Here is a 15,754-nt window from a genome sequence, read left to right as displayed (position 1 = left end):
AAACTATGTATGGGCAGACAGGCAGTCCATCTGGTCGTTTCTGCCCTTACCTAAGGAAACCAGCAGACGTGGTTTTATTGCACAAGAGTAGAAGCCAAACGAAGCCACAAACCCAGTGACATATTCTTCCAGTACCTCTAAATCTTTGAAGAGTTGACTCACAAGCAGCCCCCACCCAAGGGAAAGGTACAATTCAAATAGAAAAGGAGGGGCCGTGCTCATCCTTACATTGACCGAGTCCCTTCAAAATCAATGATTCACTGTTTCTGCCGAGAGTAAGCAGACAGCCTTTTGCAACAAGGAAAACGTCATGGGTCTTATCTTTGTGTTGCTTTCACAGCTTAGCTAAAGCTGCACGTCCTACCCAGGAAACGGGTTCCAGGAAAACTGGGCTCCAGCGGCGGCCTGTATACCGCACCCGGAGGAGCTGCCCCTCAGAGAACTGAAGCTTCCGTTTCCTTCCGGCAGGAATCATGGATGCTCTGCAGGAAAAGACACGGATTAGAGTTACATGGGACAAAACACAACCACGCCAGGGGGAGGGGTTCTTTCCTGAAATATCCGCGGTTCCCTGGGTTCCCTGGGTTCACTGGGTGTGGTGTAGAACTCACTGCCCACAGGAGGCTGCCATTGTCATTTCCTGGCCCCTCCAGTGGTGGTTTTCCAGCCGGAGAGCATTCTGACTCATCGGTGCTACTTTTTTCTTTGCTTTGAGTCTTCATAGTAGTGAAAGAAAGCCGCCGTACGCTTGGGGGTGGGGGTGAGAAGGTGAGCTACAGAGAAACAACCTAGACTTGGTCCTGTTATCAATCATCTCCGCCTTTTGTGAGAGTGTTAGCAAGCAAAGCCTGCCCACACAGACTGGCACTGAGAAGCATTTGCTGTTTGTTCCTTAGAGCGTAAATGAGACATCATCTACCTTCTATCAGAAGGGTGCTTTAATGTAAATATTCAGACCAAAGTGAGATTTTTTTTTTATGAGAACTTTGTAACATCCAAACTAGATGGTGACAACATAGATAAGAGAGATTTTACGTACTTTCAGCGTTTTTTAGTACACAATTATATTTTCATTGGTTCGCTCACTCGTGTGTGTGTGTGTGTGTGTGTGTGTGTGTGTGTGTGTGCGTGTGTGTGTGTGTGGTGGGGGGGTCGAATTTTCAAAGCTTGAGACGTCTCTGTAACATTTCTTTGTTGTTTTACTAACATGCAGTTGACCTTCAGCAGAGGTGGGCAAAGCGAACCTTCATTTTGCTCTGGTATCATAGATACATCAATCATTTCTTCTCCTTTGTGCGGTTGTTTTAAACATTGTCTGAACACGGAGGCAACATCAGGGCCTACTCAGCCCTTCAGGAAGGTCCCCTGTGACATGGGGAAAACCGAGATGAGATCAGCTGTGTGTAGAAATGACAGACGCTAAGGGATAGTCAGTGAATGCACGGCTTCCAGAAATTTAAGAACACCAGTCCCACAGCGATGAGCTTACATTCTCAGGAAGGTAATATCAAGCCACCAAACAGGAGCTTGGCCACACACAGTGAGTGAATGACATGCAGCAGTCTCAAGGCTGAGATGATCTGATGGGGACTAAAGAGGGAGCTAGAGCCTGGCTGGTGTGGCTCAATGGTTGAGCGTTGATCCATGAACCAGGAAGTCATGTGCCCAGGTTTTGGGCTTGATCTCCAGTAGGGGGCATGCAGGAGGCAGTTGATTAATGACTCTCTCTCTCACCATTAATATTTCTATCTCTCTCTCCCTCTCCCTTCCTCTCTGAAATCTATTATATATATAGATTTATAGGCCGGCAGGGCTTGACAGGGGACCTCAAGGTGCGCTTCCCGCCCTGGTGCTGGGCTAGGGGACCTCAGGCTGCTCCCCCCACCCCAGTGCCAGGCCAGGGGACCTCAGGCCAGCCCCCCCCAACCAGCAGGGCTTGACGGGGGACCTCAAGGTGCGCTTCCCGCCCTGGTGCTGGGCTAGGGGACCTCAGGCTGCTCCCCCCGCCCCAGCGCCAGGCCGGGGGACCTCAGGCTGAGGCAGGGGTCACGGCCTGAGGTCCCCATAAAGCCCCACCGGGTGGGGGGCATGGCCTGAGTTCCCCCAGCCTGGTGCCAAGGTGGGAGGCGCAGCCTGAGGTCCCCTGTCAAGCCCTACCGAGTGGGGGGTGCAATCTGAGGTCCCCTAGCCCAGCACCAGGACGGGAAGCGCACCTTGAGGTCCCCTGTCAAGCCCTGCCGGGTGGGGGGCATGGCCTGAGGTCCCCTGTCAAGCCCCACGGGGGTGTGGGAGGGCATAGCCTCAGGTCCCTGCTGATTGCTCGTTAAGGCTCCTTATGGGAACTTGGCCTCAGCTGTGGGTGTAGCCATCTTTGTGACGGAGTGATGGTTAATTAGCATATTCCCTCTTTATTAGATAGGATATACACTGAGTGGCCAGATTATTATGCGTTCAGAGATCATAATAATCTGGCCACTCAGTGTGTGTGTGTGTATATATCTACACTAATAAAAGAGAAACATGCAAATTAACCATCATTTTGCTATGCCAAGCCACGCCCAACAGCTAATCAGGAGCAAGTATGCAAATTAACCCAACCAAGATGGCGGCTGGCCACGGAGCTGGAGCAAGCAGGAGGCTTGGGTTGCCCCCGGAGATGGAGGAAGCCAAGCTTCCTGCCTGCCCTGGCTGGCCCTGGCCTCCGCTCAAGGCTACAAAGTTTCAATTATAGAAGATAAACAAATCCTAGATATTTGCTTCCAGCCGGCCATGGCCTCTGCTTAAGGAAGTGCTGAAAAAAAAAAAAAGAAAAGAAAAAAAGGAGAGGCTGGGACCTTGGATGGCCGGGGGGTGATCAGGCCAGGATGGGACAGCAGGTGCTGTTGGGGGTAAGCAGACCAGCGGGGGGCCAGTTGGGGGTGAGCAGGCCATCAGTGGGGGTCAGTTGGAGGTGATCAGGACAGTGGCAGGGGGAGCAGTTTGGAGTGAGCAGGCCAGCAGGGGGGCAGTTGGGAGTGAGCAGGCCAGTGGGGAGGGAAGGTGGGGGCGAGAAGGCCAGCAGGGGGGGTCAGTTGGGGGTGATCAGGCTGGCGGGGGGCACTTGGGGGCAAGCAGGCTGGCAGCGGGGGGCAGTTGGGGGCGAGCAGGCCGGCAGGCAGAGTGGTTAGGGGCAATCAGGCAGGCAGGCAGGCAGGTGAGCGGCTGGAGCCAGCAGTCTCGGATTGTGAGAGGGATGTCCGACTGCCGGTTTAGGCCCAATCCCTGTAAACCAGCAGTAGGACATCCTTCAAGGGGTCCCAGATTGGAGAGGGTGCAGGCCGGCCAGGCTGAGGAACACCTTCCACCCCGTGCACGAATTTCGTGCACTAGTGTGTGTGTGTGTGTGTGTGTGTGTGTGTGTGTGTGTGTGTGTATTTTTTTTAAGGGAGTTAGGCCCTAACCGGTTTGGCTCAGTGGATAGAGCGTTGGTCTGCGGACTGAAGGGTCTCAGGTTCGATTCTGGTCAAGGGCATGTACCTTGGTTGCAGGCATATCCCCAGTAGGGGGTGTGCAGAAGGCAGCTGATGGATGTTTCTCTCTCATCGATGTTTCTAACTATCGCTCTCCCTTCCTCTCTGTAAAAAAATCAACAAAATATGTTTTAAAAATAAAAATAAAAAATAAATAAAAGGGAGTTAGATCCAAAAACTGTCACTCTCTTCGCAACATTGTTGGGGGGAAGAGGAAGAGGATGACTTGACCAATGAGTGATATTACGTGCTCTGGGATATACCTCCCCACAATGGGCATGGAGCAGGAGGCTTTCATAGACAGACATCAGCAGCCACCAGGGTTGGACATATTCTTGACCATTTGGTTGGTATATTTTGCTTTAAATATGAATTAACTGGACTTATGGTTGACATGTCAGTTTCTTGTGGGTTTCGATTAAGCAAGAGGTAATTCTAAGCCAACACTCCCAGGTACCCTAACTACTCATTTGTTGCCCTGAGAAGCCCACGCCCACACTGGGGACTCCCCATTCTGACCAGCCAAATAGCCCCTGGATGACAGCACCAGCTTGACACTAACTCAAACTAACAAACACACTGCAGCAAAGCCCAGGACTTTGTGAGGCCACGGGAGGGAAAGTGCTCATTTCTTCACAACACCCTGTACCAGAGTTGCAACACCAATATCTGATATTTTTGTACATGGTTCATATCCATTAGTCAAAAAACAGTTATCTTTCAATATAGTCTTGAAATAGACACCCCAAAGTCAGGGTTTCTAGGGATTTTTCCCTCCGGAAATACGTGTTTGAAGAAGAGTCATCCTGATTGGACATAACTATTTCTAGTGAGGCAAGAAGCCTGGGATATTTTCAAGGAAATCCCATGCCTACTAGTATGAGGTCCTGTACACTCAGCTTCAAAAGTAAGGCCTCTTAGGAAGTGGGAGAATGACTGAATGAATTCAGTGTTGCTCAGACAGTGAGGGGGTGAGGACTAACTGGTCCCATGGTTTTGGGGGAAGTGATTGTTTTAGGACTTTTTTGTGGCCGGAGGAGAGCCGCACGAGGCGGTATGTCGGTTATGTCGGGCAGCCTGGAGACAATGACGCCAGGTTTTCGGAGAACATCCTGGCTCAGTCTAGGTTGGTGATGGCCGCAAAGCCCTCCTCCTCCTCCGCATAGAGGTACTCAGGTGGTCCTTCGATTGACCTGAAGGCAGTAGAGGGGTTATGTAAAAATCTGGAAGAACTGAGCTCCCAAAGTGCTAAGTAACACAACCCTGCCAGCCTATTAGAGGGGAAAATGGAAAAGGCTGCAGCCAGTTATTAGGAAGACGGGTGAACAGGAGGTGTCTGGAGGCGCTGGGGCCGTAGGAAACAGATTGCGGATATGAAAGGGCTTGGAGCACAAGTGGCCACCTGGCAGCCCTGGGCACAGGGACGATCCAGGCCAGAGAGGAGGGGTTTGGATGGCCCACAGGGATTTTTATTTTAAAGGGAGCTAACATGAAAGTAAGATTTTCTTTTTTACACTCAGGAAAACTGAATTTTTACCTTCTCTGTCTCACACGCTTACAAACAAAAGACTTTATTTTCAGTTTGAGTCCACTACCGGGGTCAGAAAGAGCAGAACGAAGTGATTCATTGCATCCAACCGACCAAAAAGTTTTGCTTTTAGGAAAAATGAAGCCTCCACACTTCTGTGAAGAGGGCCAGGCACAGAAGTTAAGGGGGCACTGGCTCTCAGGCTCCTGTGAGCACAGGGTTGGCCCCTGAGAGGCAGGGTCTCCTTAAATTTTGTGCCTGCCTCACCCTAGTTGGACTTAAGAGTCATCACAGTAGGATGGAAGGAAGGCAGCATGGTAGATAAACTGAAGGCTCTTTTATTAAAATGAACTCAAAGAAGTAGCGGGCTTCCCATGTCCTATTATATTTCAGAACTCAAGTGACAGAGTGATAAATGTGAGTCCCCCTGACTACCTCCAAGTAGTCAGGCTTCCGCTCCATCACCTCATCAAAAACAGGCGCTTGGAAAGCTTTGAGAAGCCCCTCTGGGCACTGCCACCTGTGGCTGAGGAAGGCGGCGTCTTGCTGTTGAAACCCCTCTGCCTTGCTCGGCCCTCCCCGAACATGCAGAAGAGCTGAGCGATGTCCTTCTTAGCCTTTGCTTTTCTAAAAACATCTTGTCATCACCTTTTAGCCTTTCGCAGCCCCTTTCACCTTTTCTTATCAAACCCATTTTCCTTTACTCATTGAGATTCTCGGTTTCTAGAGTTTCCATCCAGTCACACACCCCATAGGGGTATGAGTAAACCTCGAGTCTTCAAAAAAGGAAAAGGAAAATCATTGCCTCAAAGCCAGAGGTGACGCCTTCTGCCTGGGCCCCTGATCGACAACACCACATGTGTTGGGTTCACTGTCCCAGGAGAGGGGTCGCCTGGAGGAACCCAGCTGCAGGCTGGTGGGTGGCTCTGAGGAGGCCTGACATGCCCACACTCTCACTAGACGCTACCGAACCCTATCAGATCCAGACGGACATTCAGGGACCTGAGCGTGAGCCATGGAAAGAGGAACACCGGAGTACGCAGAAAGGGGAAGAGGCCCGAGAAGGAAGTCAATGGAAGGCGTGAAGGTGTGGAAGCTGGGAGGCAGTAAAACCCACGAGTCAGTAGCGTCTGGGAGGTAGAGGGAAGGAGGAGAGAGGCTGGATGGCAGTGGCGGGAGGAAGGGAAGCAGGAAGTGGGGCCTGACGGGGTCGGGAAGCTGACACAGTTGCGGTTGCCTGTGACCATCGTGGTCCTTTCTCCAGGCAGCAGCAGCAGCAGCAGCATGATTTCCGGGAGCACGACACCGCCTGCTGTCAGTCGCTTTGTGGAGGGAGTGGCTCTACCTGAGCTCCAGCTCTGGGACCGGCCCATCAGAGCATCACACACCTGGCCGCAGGGACTGGGGCCGGGGTGCGCTGTGCCCACACCTGGTCAGTGCGAGCCAGTGGAGCGGGCGTCCAGACTGTGACCGTGACTCTGCAAAGAGGAGCTGTTTCCGCTGCACCTGGGAAGCTGAGGGTGCCAGGAACCACGTGGGAACGTCAGCCCCAAAGTGAAGTCAACCCCCAGAGGAGCCGAGCCTCTACCTCCGGCCTCTCTGATGCAGCGGGGGCGTCACCAGGCGGCACCTGTCGAGTGAGCGCCGCCAGGCACTTGCTCCCCAGGACAATGGCATAATTGGGTCCAGCGTGGAAGGACCAGCCCTCACTATTTCTGGCAAATACTACATGAACCTAACACAGTGCTCGGGAAGACAGGAGCGTGGGATACAATTGCTTCCTAGCCGGTGAGAGTTATTATCAGGACCCGACGCACTCATTATCACCCAGCAGAGTCCCCTCGCGGAGTCGCAGGGCGAAGTCACAGGTTTTCAAAAGTGCCCTTGAAAATTCCTTCGGAAGCTGCCGCATGGGAGAGTGGCCCCCGAGTCCAATACGTCTAGATCTTCCTCGCTTTCGGACAAATCCGTCCGCAAGGCACCACCTGGGGCCGTGGGGTTACCGGTGGGAGCTTGGGGAGAACCCTCTCTACCTGCCAGAGTCGGGGAGCTCAGACCACGAAGGCACGTGGTGCCTGAGACTCGCTGAGAGAATGACAGATTTCTGACGCCCACGTCGGCCTTCCAGGGCCGCCGCTCAGTGCGTGCACACCCAGAGGTTGCCTCCTGCACTGCTGTATTATTGTGCTGCCTCTTTATCTTGTTTTTGTTTTATTCATTCATTCATTCATTCATTCATTCATTCATTTATTTATTTATTTTTGGCCTGAGTGCTTATGGCCAAACTCACTTAGGCAAATGCACATATGACTATTTGGCTGTAATACTGCCAATACGGGCTATTTTCACCATCAAATTGCATACAATGCAAATCAGCACCCCAATATCACCTGCTGGGTAAAGCCATCTGGAAAATACACTTGGATTGTCTTTCCCCGGACATGTTGGGACAGCTTAAAGGAGGCATTTTCAGTCAACTCCAGGGCAATTCTAGTCTCGGATTCTTCACAATGTAACAGTTTAGCCCCGCGGAGGTTTGGCTTGAGGACAGCACTAGCACACATCTCATTTCCTCCGGGACCCCACTGACCTGACAGAGTGAGTGGTTTTGAGGAGCCCCGCCCAATGGGAAGCAGGGTAGTGAATATGCCCACCATGGAGACTCCCTGGAAATGAGGGTGTCCTCAGAGGGCCCGCCTTCACCTCAAAGGAGGAGGCTTGACTCAGCACCCTCTTTACACTCTGAACCCAGATAGGCTGCTGTGAGACTGTCTTGCCCATCCTTAACTCTTTATGCAGTGCCCGCGATAGCTGGTGATTGACAAAGCACCATTCTCCTCCCTATGACTTGAGAGGGCCCAGGAGGACCTAGAAAAATTGAGACCACAGCCCTGGCCGGATGGCTCAGTTAGTCGGAGTGTTGTCCCAGGCACGGGAAGGTCATGTGCTGGAAGGTCATGGGCTCGGTCAGGACACCTATATAGGTTTTGGGTTCCATCTCCAGTCAGGGCATGTATGGGAGCCAACCAATGTGATGTTTCTCTATCACATTGATGTTTCTCCCTTCCTCTCTCTCTACAATCAATTAAAAAAAAAAGTTGAGACCACAGTGGAGGGGTGGGGGTGGGGTTGAGGTAGAAAGGAAGGAGTGTGAATAAGGAGTGAAAGTTACTGAAGGCAAATATTCCGGGCACTTTCTGGAGCGACCCTGGGGGAATTAGAGGGCGGGACAGTGAGTAGAACCAAGAAACATTCTTAAAAGATCAGAAATAATCTGCCAGAAGGCAGGGGACCCTATTAACCATTGGTTCTGAGTCTCCCTACGCCTCCTTCCTCCAAAACAGCCTAATAAGATGGTTGAGTTCAGCGTCTGAGTCAGATACACCTGGATGCACATCTTGACTTTGTCACCTGGTAGTTGTATGCCCTGCGACAAGTTATCTCCCTTCTCTCTGCCTCAATTTCCTCACCAATGAAGATGATATAATACTATCTTGGAGGATTATGAGACATGATGGATGAAAAGTGCCCAGCACATAGAAAATGTGCAGTAAATATTAGTTGCTGCTATGATACTGTCTTTCCCATCCTTAACTCTTTGTGCAGTACCTGCGGTAGCTGGTGATTGACAAAGCACCATTCTCCTCTGGGCATCCCAAGGCCACATCGAATGCTCAGGATGTCCCGTTGAGCTTGTAGGTGCTTACAGTCAGCAGAAATTAATTCACATACTAGATTTGTCAATTGCCATCGGCATCAGAGTCCTGATCAGGAAAAACCTTGAGAAAATTAAAGAAAACATTCAATGTCAATAAGTGGATTTGAATCTTCACCAAAGTGGGCTCTTATTCAAATGAAAGAGTATAAAATGTGAAACTTCTTAGAATGATCTCTCTGTATAATCAGGTGGAAGCTTTGGTCTTTTTTACATTCCAGAGAGAAATGACAAGAAATGGGCCTTGTCAAGGACCTCAAATTCACCACCAGAAAGAAAACATCTAGAATATCTTCATAGTAGCTCTGTCACACACAGACTTGTTGAAAAGTGGTTACACATATCTTACAAATTTCCTATTTCCATTGAGGGTGGGTTTCCCCAGTGTTCACCCCATGGGGGTGGAGGGGTGACTTAAACTCTGTTGGTTGTTTTAGAAGAACAAAGGGACACCCTTTGGTGATGAGAATATCACATCTATTTTCTGCTGAATTACCCAGTGAACGGTCGTTTACCATCTCCCACCTTTGCATAAGGAGATTTAGATTCATGAAGTCACCTACTCATCTTTGAAAAATAAACTGCTTAGGAAAGTAGCTCTGGTAATATTCATTAGAGTTTTAAACAACTCTTTTTTTTTCCATTTCATCATAGTCATAATTAATTTCGTGGCTCAGGTACACGAAGAGATTTAAAGCGATGTTTATGAAATGAATTAGCCTCTCCCTCATCTTATTTAGAGTTCTCCATTGTGAATAGACTCAGATTGTAATGGGGAGGCAATTTATGAGAACGCTCTCTGGTGTCCTTGATTCGGTATCCTCTAGAGGGTTTATTATTTAGTTCTTTTCCTCCCTTGGGGCCAGAAGTCAGACCATGTGGCTGAAAGACAGCAGCTCTGGGATATTTTGATGGGGCTAGGGAGGAGTGAGGTGGGTAGAAAGGACTGGAGTGGGGTGCATCCCTGACTTATCAGAATGTAGCGGGCATAGCATGAATGGGGTGCAAATATAATCTTTTGATCCCCGTGTGTGAGGCCACATGCAATCCCGCTCAGCCCTGGAATGGGGAGGGGACACCTGGTTCTAGTCCTGCCTCTGCTCTGGAAAAATCACATACTCCCCGTGGCCTCCAAATTTCTCGGCGGTAAAATCAGGAGGTTGGAACAGAGAACTCTAAGGTGCCTTCCAGCTATGAAGTCCCACAATTTTCTGATGTATCAGTTGTACAACTATTCACTTGGCTACTCTTGATTTCCACTTGTCTTTGTGGTTTAAGTAGACATACACAGACATCTTGAAAATGATGTCTCTTTACCTGTATTGGTCCATGTCATGATCAACAGGAAAAAAAGACTTGAGCTCATAACTAGAACTCCCTGTGTGATACGACAGCTGTGAGTCACTTGTGACTATGTCATTTAACGTTATTCTTCCATTACACACACACCATTTCAAGTGCTCCACAGCCACGTGGGCTAGTGGCCACAGTACAGGACAGATGGAGTGTTGCCATCACCACAGAAACTTCTATTGGACAATATTGTAATTAGAAGGAAAATCGCTTCTAAATAAGAGACTAGCTCTTCCTCCTGATCCCAGATTGATAAATTGTGATCTCCAAAGCCATCCCATAAGCAAATAGTCTTCCTTGGGGCAGAATCTAAAGCACCCCAAAGCCCTGCTTACAAATCTCTTCCCCACCAGCTTGTCATGGGGTCTCCCCCCCCCCACCCCCCGCTCTTGCCCACTTCTCTCTTCTCCTCCCACCTGCTGTCTGGTAACCCTGATGTGATAACACAGGGAAACAGTAGATGGAGAGGAGAAAAGGCAGCACTTTCCCTCCATTCAAATGTGCCCTTGGTTGTAGGGCACAATATTGTTTGGTGGTTAGTTCCAACTGGTCATTTTGAGGTAATTTTAGATGTACAGATGAACTGCTGAAATAGTACAGAGTTCTTGTATACCCCTCATACAGCTTCCCGAGTTAATACCTTACATACCCGTGATACAATTATTAAAACTAAGAAATTAATGTTAGTGCAATTCCAGTAGCTACATTGCAGACTTTGTTTGGATTTCACCAGTTTTTTTCATTCTGTCCTTTTTCTGTAATTCCATTGGCTAGATTGCATTTAGCTGTCGTGCCTCCTTATCTCTTCCAATCAAAGACTCTTCCTCAGTCTTTCCTTGTCTTTCATGACCTTGACACTTCTGAAGAGTGCTGGTCAGTCATTTTGCAGACTGTTCCTCAACTTGGCTTTGCCAGATGTTTTCTCATGATTCGCCTGAGCTCCGGCGTCATCGGGAAGACACTCCCGAGGTAACGTAGCCTTCGCAGTGCATCATATCAGGAAGTAAAGACATGCCTTCGGGCACAGTGACCCTTATGAATGCACAGTCAACAGTGCTGGTTCTTGTGTCTTAGGACTGCGGCCAATGGTGCCAGGGGTGGGAATGGTAACAGAGCATCCTGGGAGACAGTAGCCATGGGGTCTTCATAGATTCTGTGATGCAATTTGGGGGTATTATTCCTTCTTCTCTCACTCTCCTAGAATTTCTCTAAGATTCCTCTTATCTCTTTTAATGAGTTTCTTTTCTGTTTAAATCAATCACAGTAGGTTTCTGCTGCTTACTACTAAGAATGCTCACAGATGGAGAAATTGGAACCAGAGGTGGTTATAGGAAACAGACCTCAAAGTAATGAGGGAAACCTGGGATTGGTTAGCAGGCCTCGTCGGGGCAGATGGCAGAAAGAAAGTGCAGGGCAAGATGAGATTCTGTGAGGTCCTATGGCATGGTGGCAAACTGGTTCTCTGAATAAAGTGCTCATGCGTGGTGAGCTTCAGGGGGACGTGTGACTGTTGCCAGGCCATGGTAGGAAGGCCGTGGAGAATGAAAGCTCAAAGAGTGGGTGGGTATCTCTACACGGGATGGACAATTAAAGAAAGCACAAATATGTAAATTCTTGGCCCAAAGCATGGTCAGAAAATGTGGGGCTTGTATGACTGTTACAGTAACCTCTTATTCTTGCAGCCGTGTGCCTGAGGAAGCCAAAAGCCAAACTCAACCTTGGATCCTGCAGGCTGACGAACTACACTGCCAGTTGCATTTGTAGTTTTATGAGGTCTTTTATGCAAAATTTAGGGCACTGATAGTCCCTGCTGAATGCGACTGAGATGCCAAAAATCAGTTGATAAAATGTAGTTGAAGGAAATCTAAAGACTTGGAGTTTGGAGAGAGAGGAATGTTGAATAAGTGAAACACATTCCCTCAGACCATGTGTCCCACAAGGACAACCTCCCCATCAAAGCATCGAGAAAGCAAGGGTGAGGTGAGGGCCAATGCTTTGTATGCCATTCTCTACAGGCTGGATTACCGGTGGCCTTAGGAAACAGCTACTCCTGGGGGCCCAGAGCATCGCTGTAGATTTCTCGTTAGAGAGGGAGCTTTTTTAAAAAAATGTTTTTATTGATTTTAGAGGGGGGGGAAGGGAGCGGGAATAGAGAGGTAGAAATATTGATGAGAGAGAGAGAGAGAGACAGCGATCAGCTGCCTCCTGCATGCCCCCTCCTAGGACTGAGCCTGCAACCCAGGCATGTGCCCTGACCGGGGCCTCTTGGGTCATGGGTCGATGCTCAACCCTGAGCAACACTGGCTGGGCAGAGGGGGAGCTTTTGGGGAAAAAATAGAGTTTTGACCAAAGTCCTCTCCCAGGAGATTCCGTGAAACCCCAAACGCCTCCCACAGTTACCAGTGTATCATCTCAACAATTAGGAGAACCCTCACTTCGGTTCTCCCCACGAAGTAAAGTAAAGAGTATTCTGATCAAAGAAGTGGACGGAGGTCTCTAAAGCATGCCAACTATCTCTAGCAAATAGTAACCAGAAACTATGCTCTCTCTTTGAGAGAACTGCAGGGATAAGTCCTCTCACCAAAGATGTAGGGGGTTGCACGGTACATAAATCAGCCAGAGTCCATTACTGTTGCTTCTGATTAAGGATGGTCATTGATAAAGGAATGAAAACAGAAGTGGTTATAGACCTGCAGGGTGAAGCAGAGGCTAGATGGGTTTGGGAGAATGAAGGGCAGGGCCCTAACCAAGGTGAATAAAGTGAGGGCTCATTTCTATATAGATGCCAAGGAGCAAGCACCATGGAGAGGACCATCAGCAGCAGAAAGAAAGGCCTGAAACGCCAAGGCGCCACCAAAGAACCCCAGGAGGCTGCAGTCATTGATGATGGGGTGACAGAAAGCGGGGCCCAACCCCCCAAAATCTCTGCCTTCCCCCCAGGCTTCAGCATTTCGGAGATTAAGAACAAATAGCGGTGCCTCTTAATGCTCACGCAGTGGAAACGGCAGCAGGAGAAGAGAAGGCTGGTAGCTGAGAGAAAACTTAAAGAAGAGAGAGAGGATCTTGGTGATACGGCTCCACCAAAGCCTAAATCCATGACTATGGACAACCAGCGAGTGCACGATGAGACCAGTGGGCCTAGCGATGAGGAGCTGGCTTCTGATGAAGCTGCAGATGGACTTGCCTCTTCCTTCCACAGACAAACTTCTCCCAAGGTCCTCACTACAACATCAGACTGACCTCAGGGGAGAGCCCCGTGACGCTGTGAGCAGCTCACGTGTTTATGATAGAAGAAGGCTGCTCTGAAAATGATGATTCCACCGTGCATCTCAAGAGATTTCACAGATCTGATCGTTATTCACGAAGCTTGTAAAACACCCAATGGATTAATTCGGAGCCACTTGCCAAATGGATCAACGGCTCACTTATGAGCAGTGTCCATCTGCGTAAGGAAATTAGGAGAGGAGGCAAGGAGCCCACAGAACACGCACCTGAGATAATTTGAACCGTTTTACAACAGGCGCATCATTCTGTTGGGCGGATGTTTGCATCTCTCTTTCCTCACAATCCTCTGTTATTGGAAGGCAGGTTGCCACGTTCCACAGTCAATGGGATTATAGCTTCCTCAGATTTTACAGGTACATACTCAAGAGTGAAAAGAAGGTGGGAATTCAGGAACTTTGGTCATGTTTTACCTTGAAATTAAGATGTCTTCAGAAAGGAACCTTTGATTCTAACTATGGAGAACATGCCTGGGTCCACAGGCCCCAGGAAATGGGGACAAAGCGACAGAGAGTCCATTTGCAAAGCGCTAAAGGAACAGCACCGGATTTTGCTGAACAAGCCTATCTTGGATCTGTGACAGAAGACTCTTCAAGATGGCATTGACTGATTTCACACACCTTCTCTCGTGTCTGGACAAAAGTGCCATGAATTGCCGCTCACTGTTTCTGTAGGAAATACAAATAAAAGTCATTTTGGTGAGAGTTAAAAAACATAAAGTAAAGTGAAAAAGTGGTTGCTCTAATTGTGCCCCCACCCTTCCCGGGGTGGTCTCCCTACTGGAATAAACAACGCAGCCCCTGGTACCTTCAGTGCAGATGATCGTCTACAGAAGTGCTTCCTTCTCCACCCCAACAAGCGAGGGCATCAGAAGTTTGCTTCTGCCTGGTTGGGCAGCAGAACCTGGTCATCTTCTTGTTTCAGGGCTCTGTGCCAAAGGGTCACTGATGGTCTCTTTCCCCAAAGACATGCCACCGTCTACGTCACTGAAAACATCATCAGAACAGAGCTTGCAGAGCAGGAAATGGCAGGTGCATCGATGTCTCGGTCTGATGTCTGCAAGCACATCATGTGGACACCACCCACTCAGGCATTCTCAGAGGCACCATCATTCAGGCGGAGCAGATCCTGAAGGCACACGGAGATTGTATGAGCAGGTAGCTCACAAACCCAGTCTGCGTCCGCCTACTATGTTATGATGCTTACCTCGACCCACACCTGGGCCTCCCAGACAATCCTCCTGCTCAGTCGACTGAAAATGAAAAGAATTGATCTGAGCTACAGGGTGGGGCAAAAGTAGATTTACAGTTGTTCATATGGAAAATAATGCAATAGTTAAGAAATAATAATACAAGAATAAACTCCTGTGTTTTGCATACTCACAACTATAAACCTACTGTTGCCCCACCCTGTAGATGGTTTTGCAAAATATGCTGGTGCCAACCAGAAACAGATGGCTAAACACTTACACCCGGATCAGGGAAGGTCTTGAAAGATGGTAAAGAAATCTTTCCAGTCAGTGTAACACTGGGGTTTTTTCCTCGAAGGAGATATGAGCCAAGGTCAGCTGTATGGGCAGTGGTTCATGGTTTGGCCATAGAGTAAGGAAATAGTAAAGAGTGAGATTTAAGAGCTGGTGAACAGATTAAGGGGTTGACCTCTGAGACCAGGCACAGACAGTCGCATGTAATACTCGCCCACAGCCCCTGGGAGAGCAGGAGGCTCCTTTAGAAAGCGTGGTGGACATGGTGACTGACTATGGGTATTAGTCAACTGCAGCCCCAGCGGCTCAGGGCTTGCTCAAGTGGCCATGGAAGGTGGGAGGGAAGCCATGTATCAAACTGTTCACGGCAGTGATGAACCCTCCGTGCCAATATGGTGCCATCCATGCCCAGGAGGTGCAGCCAGCCTCCTGGTGGCATCTTAACTACATGGGACCCTTTCCATACCAAAGAGGTAGCAATCCCTCCTCACTGGGATACACACTCCTTCCGGGTTTGGATTACATTTGTTTTCCTTCCTACCATCTTCTTCCTATGTGACCCCCACAGTCTTGAGGCATGCCTTATTAATCACGAGGGACCTCACATGCACATACAGTGACTGCTCGCCGAAGCACTTGCTTCTGAGTGAAAGAAGACATGCAATGGGCTGATGTGCATCCGATTCACCAAGTTTACCAGGAGCCCATTTCGCAGACGCAGTGCCCTTGGGGAGCAGCAGAACAGCGCATTAAAGACTCAGTGCTAGTGCCCTAGCTAGTTTGGCTCAGTGCATAGAGCATCGGTCTGCAGACCAAAGGGTCCCAGGTTTGATTCCAGTCAAGGTGCGTGCAAGAGGCAACCAATTGATGTGTGTGGGTTTTTT

At 49.2% G+C, this 15,754-nt stretch overlaps 1 pseudogene across 1 annotated transcript; it reads left to right on the top strand.

The window, feature by feature from the left end:
- Nucleotides 1-12,906: 12,906 nt before the first annotated feature.
- On the top strand, nt 12,907-13,993 carry LOC308236665 (ribosome production factor 1-like; annotated as a pseudogene). Its single transcript has one exon. The product of its transcript is annotated as a ribosome production factor 1-like (transcript).
- Nucleotides 13,994-15,754: the final 1,761 nt, after the last annotated feature.

The sequence above is a fragment of the Plecotus auritus genome (genome assembly GCF_963455305.1).
Source record: "Plecotus auritus genome assembly, chromosome: 11".
Classification (NCBI taxonomy): Eukaryota; Metazoa; Chordata; class Mammalia; order Chiroptera; family Vespertilionidae; genus Plecotus; species Plecotus auritus.
The sequence above is the reverse complement of the archived record's forward strand: the minus strand, read 5'-3'. Positions and strand labels throughout refer to the sequence as shown.